Consider the following 8,166-nt stretch of genomic DNA (forward strand, 5'->3'; position numbering starts at 1 on the left):
TCTCATTAACAACCTGGGCCCCCTCGCTCATGCCCACGATCTTAACTACTCAGAAAACTAACATGTGGAGGATTAAGATTTGAAGCTAGCCTGGACAGAAAGCCTTCAAGACTCCATTTCTAAAATAACCAAAAAAATGCAGATCTGGAGGCATGGCTCAAGGGGTAATATGCCAGTCAAGTAAGCAACTAAGGAAGTACAAGGCCCTTTTCAAACAGAAGTACCACCAAACTGCAATAACAGAAACAAAAAGTTGAATAGAAGATTTGGAAAATAAGAAGACATCTCTCAGAAAGTAAAAGGTAGATAAAAAAGTGAAATATACAGAAAACAATGCCTTGCACCTATAATTGTAGCTACTCAGGAGGCTGTGATCTGAGGACAGGTGTTTGAAGCCACCTGTTCAGGAGACTCTGATCTCCAATTAACTACTAAAAAAAAAAAAAACCCTGAAAGTGCAGCTGCGGTTCAAGTGATAGACCACTAGCCTTGAGAAAACAAAACAGAAAACTCAGAGAGGGCACCCAGACCTTGAGTTCAAGTCCTAGGACTGTCACAAAACCAAACAAGACTCAGATGGTAAAATAGGGCCCATTTTAAGTAGAGGCCAGACAAGATGATCAATATTAAGATGCTTGATAATCTGAGGTTAAAAAAAAACAACCAAGGTGATGAAAGATTTATTTAAAGATAAAATGTAGGAGAACTTCCTCAAAAGAAAATGGTGGACAGTACAAAATCACTAGGTTGTAGAAACTTGACTCTAGAATGGTCTACAATATAGTCACATGTATGGCAGTTAAGCTAGTAAACTTTAAGGATAAAGGAAAAAAATTCTTAATGCATGCCTACAGAAAGGAATTGCTCGGTGAAGTGATACTAATCATTCAACCTCTCCACAGAGAATCAGTAGAATCGATTAAAAATATTTTTACTTCTTCTCTGGTGCAGCGGGAGGGCCCGGGGCCCTGGGCCCGGGGCTTGGGAGGCCTTGGTGGTTTCCATGGAGGCTTCGGTAGCGGCCTCCGGGGTCGAGGTCGTGGCCGTGGTAGAGGCTGGGGTGGCGGCCCCGGGGCTCATGGAGGCAAGGCCAAGACAAGGAATGGATCCCCATCACCAAACTGGGCCGCCTGGTTAAGGACATGAAGATCAAGTCTCTGGAGGAGATCTGTCTTTCCTCCCTGCCCATCAAGGAGTCTGAGATGGCTGACTTCTTCCTGGGGGCATCACTCAAGGATGAGGGGTTGAAGATTATGCCCGGGCAGAAGCAGAATCCAGCTGCCCACCAGGTTCAAGGCATTTGTAGCCACTGGCGACTACAATGGCCATGTTGGTCTGGGGGTTCAGTGCTCCAAGGAGGTGGCCACTGCCATCCGGGGACCATCATCTTGGCCAAGCTCTCCATCGTCCCTGTGTGGCGAGGTTACTGGGGGAACAGGATTGGCAGGCCTCACACTGTCCCACGCAAGGTGACAGGCTATGAGTTTCTGTGCTGGTGCACCTTATTCCTGTCACCAGAGGTATTGGGATTGTGTCCGCTCTGTCCCCAAGAAGCTGCTGATGTCTGGAAGTGATGACTGCGACACCTCAGCCAGGGGCTGTACTGCTACCTTGGGCAACTTCGCCAAGGCCACCTTTGATGCCATCTCTAAGACCTACAGTTACCTGACCCCTGACCTCTGGAAAGAGACCGTATTCACCAAATCTCCTCATCAGGAATTCACTGCCCATCTTGTGAAAACCCACTCCAAAGTCTCCGTGCAGAGGACCCAGACTCCAGCTGTGGCTACCACATAGAATTTTATACAACAATAATAAAGTGAATCACGCCTGAAAAAAATACTTTCGTTATCTTTAAGTAGTTGTACAAAGTAGTTGCCATTTGCGGAAGCGGTTTATGAATACAGTGTATCTTGATCAATATCAGCCCTTTCAACATTCTCACTCACCACCCCTCAACCTACACCTTCCCTTATCTTAATTTTGGGTTATGCATTGAATTTTTTCCATTTAACAAAGCAGTTATATGTACAATGCATCTTGATCTATGTCACCACTTTAACGTCTTTACCGCCCTGTAACCCACCCCTTCCCTTATATTTATCAATTCTGTGGCACATACAATGAATTCTTTCCTGCATTCTTTCCTCTTATTCCTTCATTCTTCTCTCTCTCTCCCTTTGGCCCCAACTCTCCTCTTACAAGTACCCATTTCCTGGTACTTATTGGGCATTGACTTCATCTTAAATACACACACACACACACACACACACACACTACTATTTTCCCTCTCCATATAATCTATTACACTTCAATTCATTCATTTGTAACCCCTCCCTGACTTGGAGATGTATAGTCACATTCTAGCAACCACAAATGAGGGAAACCATGCAAGCTGTCTGGCTTACTTTGCTTATTATAATTTTCCCCAAGTCTTTCCATTTCCTTACAAATGGTACAACATCATTTCTGATGGATGAGTAGAATTTCACTCTATGTGTGCATAATATGTGTATATGCAATGGCTTATTTTAAGACATGTAGAAATCAGTGGTAACCCAATGGAATCAGCAAGTGAAGGTGTCTTTCAAGTCCATAGGAAATAGGTGACCAGCTCAGAGAGAAAGAGTTGGGAATTTGTTACCTACAGGCTCTTCTACAACTTGGAAAGAAATCTACACATGAAAACACTCAAGCAACTGATTTCGGAATGGAGCTCCATGGGTGGTGAGTTGATAGTGAGCACTGAATGTTGTTGTTGAATGACTATCAAATCGTCCTGAAAATTATATTTTCTAAACAAGATGTGCATATTGTCAACCTAAACAAAGTAAAATAAAATAGAAACAAAGTTCTGGAGAGGAGCAGGAAGGTGGGAGAAAGTATAAGGTATCAAAATGAGTGGGTTATAAACCAGGCAATCCATTTTAAGTATGATTTTTCTCAACTAAACTTTCGAGAATCACTGGGGACCACAAGCTGTGAGATTTTACTGCCTGAAAAACAGCTGGATATCAAATCCATAAATATGAAATCATTAGTTTTTGGAGTTAACAAGGCTAATAGATCCATAGCTTTCACAGTTAGAAAAGCTAACAGATCCATAAGCTTTTAGAATTAGCATGGCTAATCTGGCTGATGTCAGGAGCAAGACAGAGCCACTTAATTCCTGCTTGTGCTTCCATAGATTTAAGATAGGAGAGGAGGATTCAAGTTAGAAACACACCACATGAAAAATGGAGCCAGGTAAGTAGCAGGAGTGGTGGGGAGGGGGGTTAGGAGAAATAAGGAGAAGGATGAAAGGGGAGATCTTGTTCAAAATGCAATGTCCTCACAAACTGACATACTGAATTAACACCCCTTTATATACCTACTTAAAGATAATTTTAAAAATTAAAGGAAATTAATATTTTTCATTTTAAAATTGTTTTTATTGTAAAAATACTGTGCAGAGGGTTTACAATTATATGAGTAAGGTAACGAGTACATTTCCTATCGAACATTTTTACCTCCTCCTTTGTTTTTCTCCTACCATCCCTTCCCTCCACACCTCCCCAACTTCCCCCTTCTCCCCCCAAGTTGTAAAGTTCGCTTCCAACATCTTGTACACCTCATTGTTACAATGGGTCAACCTGTATCCTTGTTTCAGCATTTTGTTATTTCCCTACTCCTCCCCAAATTAGAAAAATGTATATACAAGAAGCAGGGCACCGACATCAAATACAGTGAAAAAAAGGTTATACTGTGGGGAAAGAACATACAAAAGAAACAAAAAAATCACATTCTGAACTAAGTGAGGCAATATAGGAAAAATTCTACCACATGAAAAAATTATAGCTCCTTGTAAATTGGGGGACAATAGAATTGGACTTGCTCACTTAGCAGAACATTCCCATTTCTAGAGCCAGACAAAGGGCAGCCCAGGACCCTGAAGAGGCCACAAATGTGATTTAAACCATGCCAGGTCTGATAGTGAAATGGAGGAGCAGAGGCACATCTGTGCTTTGCAGATGGATAAGCATTATCCTACTTTGTGAAAGATGGAGCGATGGAATTTGGAATGTACACTATCAGACTGGAGGTCTGGAAAAATTCTTTGAAGGGGCTGTCTAATGGTGTACAGACTATTAGGAGGAAAGCAGCTAATTTTCATTATGTTTTACATATTCATCCCATCCTCCTAACAATTCTAGGTACTCAGCCCAATGCAAACATTCAACTTCAGGGAAATAGGTTCTTGTTCAGTTCCGTCTTGTACAATGTCACACAGTTAACAGTTGCTGGAAGTAGAATTTATATCTAGGTCTTACTGCCCTTTGTATAAACAGCAAAAAGTAATGGAACTTAAGAGTAAATACAGTTTTACTAAGATGACCTTGGCAATACTAACATTTTGTTGTTGTTATTATTGGGAGAAGAATGCCAGTACTGGGTTTGAACTTGGGTCTTGGGCATTGTCCCTTAACTTTTTCATTCAAGTCTGGTGCTCTACCTCTCGAACCACAGATCTACTTCTAGCTTTTTGCTGATTAATTGGAGATAAGAATCTTACAACTTTCTTGCTGGGGCTGGATTTAAACCAGGACCTCAGCTTCCTGAGCTGCTAGTATTATAGTCGAACCATTGGCATCTTGCTTAAATTAGCTTTACTTTCTCTTTTGGTAATGTTCTAGGTTCATCTGGAATTTTCCAGACACTAGTTTGGCTAATTATACATTATACTAGTGAATTATAAAGTCAGAGACCATGTTTTATATATGTTTACAGTTGTGCCTTTTTTTTTCTTTGACAGTTTAGTTTGTGGCACACATCAGTGCTCAGAAATATTCTATGGTAAAGCCCATGAAAGTGGAGGGCAATCTCCAAACATAAGCTGCAGACTTCTGTACTGTTAGACATTTTGATCTGGATTTTATGGAGACATAGAAGACATGTATAACAAGTCTGAAGATGACAGAAAGCTGGAAAAGGAAGCAAATATGATTGACAATAAAATCAAGATTTGAAATACTCTTGGCAAATTAGAATGATTACTAAAACCCAAATGTTCTCTTCTCTATTTACCTTTGAAAACTCAACTGCTTAAGTACAGAATAGGGTGATGTAGTTTGGCAACAATTTATGTGAAAAGTTAGTCCATAATATAAGTCAACAATTTAATGTAGTCACTATTTTTTACAGAACAGTGCGTTAATAGGATAGTGATGTCTAAGTTATAGAAAACAATCTGTTTTTTTCTCATCTTATCATGGCAGAAGCGTTACTTTCAACTCTATCTAGACATTCCAATTTAAGGTGAATATTCGTAAATCCAGAGCCTCCAAGACAAAATAACCAAGAAGGTCAAACATTCCTTCAAGAGACAGTTCAAGGAAGTAGGGGACTTTGAAAAGCAGTAGTTAGAAGAGAAAATACATGAGCTACCTTCCTATATTTGCAATTATGCCCATAAGATTTGCTCCATGTTGTTTTCAGGGAACAGAAATAGGATGGAGAAATAGGAGAGAGCATAAGGCTTGTGGATTTCACTTTATATGGGAAAAAACATCCTTCTCCATTTGTTCATTGAGACACAGGCTAACTGAAAGGAAGCCCAGACTTTCCCTTAAGTGTGAATAATTGTCTGGAGGAGATATCTGTGCAGAAAAGATGGAGGACCAAAAAACAATCCCTGTTTCTCCCCCTCCCCCTTTCTTCCTCCTCCTCCTCCTCCTCCTCCTCCTCCTCCTCCTCCTTCTCCCCCTCCCCCTTTCTTCCTCCTCCTCCTCCTCCTCCTCCTCCTCCTCCTCACTTTTCTGGTGTAGAGAGCAACCTGCTTTCAAATGAGCAGAGATCCTCATTTGTTTCTTCTATGGTCCACTAGGACTTTTCTTTAACAAACTCTTCATTTCTCCCACACTATTTTCCTCTGCAAGCAATTCTATTTTGTGAAGGCAAAGCTGATTTCATTCTTGTGTTACATTGTGGTTTTGTATATTTTTTGTGCTACTGGGGATTGGACCCAAGGTCTTGAGACAAAACACTCTACCATGTGAGCCATATCCTCAGTTCCTATTTCATTCCTATACAGAACATCGCACAAACAGATCTAGTCTCCCATGTACAAAGAACTGCATTTTCTAATGTTTTTATTTAAGGAACTCTTAAAACGAAAATGCTTCTCAGGAGTGAGGACTGCTAAAAATAACTGTACATGAAGATCTTTGATAAATAAATACTTAAGTATATATTTATCAAAGGTCTTCATATATATTCTTTTTTCTCAAAATTGCTAGCACAGAATGAATTTTACATTGTGAATGTCTGTAGGAGATAGACTATACACACATTCTTTTATTCTCTGAAACACTGGTTGTTTAAATAGATTGACTAATAAAATCAAGAGTTTTTTTGTTGTTGGCATGTGTGTGTGTGTGTGTGTGTGTGTGTGTGTGTGCATGCATATGTATGTGCATATACTGAGCTTGAACTCAGGGCCTTGCATCTTGCTTGGCATTTTCACTCAGGATTGGCATTGTACCACTTGAGCAACACCTCCACTTCTGGGTTTTGGCTGGCTAATTGGTAATAAGAGTGTCCCAGACTTTTCCACCTGGGCTGGCTTAGAACCAAGATCCTCAGGGCTCAACCTCCCGAGTAGCTAAGATTACATGTGTGAACCACTAGCACCTGCCATAAAAATTGTTTTTGCTCATCTCCTGGGAGAAGTTAGAGAGAACACTTTGGCTTTTTAAATAGTCAATATCTTCATCCAATACTTCTTCAATTGAGTTTTTCTCAACATATAGTAAGTTACTATTATCTCATCACCAGCACCCTGGCCTAAACACTCACCATGTGTGCTAGCCAAGCCCTGACCTCTTCCAAGAAAAAAGCCTAACTCAGTCCCTAAGCATCAAATTCATGATTAGATTCTATATTACCTGGGAAGTATTTTTAAAATCCTAGTTAATGAAATCTGCCATTTTCTTTAGGAAAAGATTGCATAGTTCCCACAAGGTCTCTGCTAAAGTATGGGGAAAATGTAAAAGGCTCTTACCATGCATCTGCAACCAGCCAATAAGTCCTTTTTCTTGCTTGTTATTTCTTCCTCCTCTGATCATTTCACCCACCATCACCCACCCACAAAATGGACCAGATCTGAGTTTCTACCCTGTTTGCATTCTCCTCCTAAGCATTTCTTTTTGTTTTGGAGCACTTAGCATGTAGCAGACTCTTATTTTCTTTGACTCCAACTTAGAATTCCAAGAACAGGGCCAACCAACAATTTTGTGAAATGGATTTCCTGCTCAGAAACATGATACGAAAGTGAAGAAATCCGTCTAGGTTGCAATTTGATGAGCTGTTTCTAATCTAGCAGCACTGAGCTGTGGGCTGGATCTCAGCACTGCAATATGGATGGCATTGTGTCTGCATTTCTCTCTGGAGGCAGGAAGCAGGTCCAGAATCAATATTCATGAGCTATTGCTTTGGTTTTCCTGATCGGCAGAAATCTGTTCTCTTCCAATCTGCATTTCTTCCCCAGGCTCTGTCAGCTCTTTAACAAGGCTGAAGATTGAATTTCCCCACTACTCCTGATCTTTTTTGTAGGTTAAAATTGCTACTCACATCTGTCAGCTTTTGCTTACAAAATGATCTTTTTGCATCCCCAGAGAAAAGCCAGTTATTTCCAGGCAAGGTGCTTGTCACCTTGAAGGAAATACTTGAAACCCATCAAGGAAATCAAATAAAGGCAGAGTGCTAGAGGAATATTAGTGAAATAAGATGGTTAAAAGTCCCTAAGAATTTTGGTCACTGTGAGAAACTTTTGGAATTCAAACATTACGTCGGAATATTCTTCAGAAAGTTTGTACCTGAATTGATATAAAATATTTGTCACATTAAAAACGAAGTAAGTCATATTATAGATTTTGGTGTAGTGCATATTTCTTTAGCGAAAACAGAGCTCCATATCAACAAATCCAGTTTTACCTTAGTGCTGTCACTAATGAGTAGTGACATTTTTCTTAATAGATGACATATTCCAGTGGGTTTTAAAAATCAATATGCAGCCAGGTACTGGTGTCTCACACTTGTAATATTAGCTATTCAGAAGGCTGAGATCTAAGGATACTAATTCAAAGCTAGCCCAGGTTGGAAAGTCTGTAGACTCTTATCTCCAATGAA

The 8,166-nt window shown here is 40.2% G+C and overlaps 1 pseudogene across 1 annotated transcript; it reads left to right on the forward strand.

Moving 5' to 3' along the window:
* The first annotated feature begins 768 nt into the window (after positions 1–768).
* On the forward strand, positions 769–1,833 carry LOC105997134 (annotated as a pseudogene). Its single transcript, XR_001175635.1, has one exon. The product of XR_001175635.1 is annotated as a 40S ribosomal protein S2 pseudogene (transcript).
* The last annotated feature ends 6,333 nt before the right edge of the window (positions 1,834–8,166 follow it).

The sequence above is a fragment of the Dipodomys ordii genome, unplaced genomic scaffold, assembly GCF_000151885.1.
Source record: "Dipodomys ordii isolate 6190 unplaced genomic scaffold, Dord_2.0 Scaffold140, whole genome shotgun sequence".
In the NCBI taxonomy this organism is placed as follows: Eukaryota; Metazoa; Chordata; class Mammalia; order Rodentia; family Heteromyidae; genus Dipodomys; species Dipodomys ordii.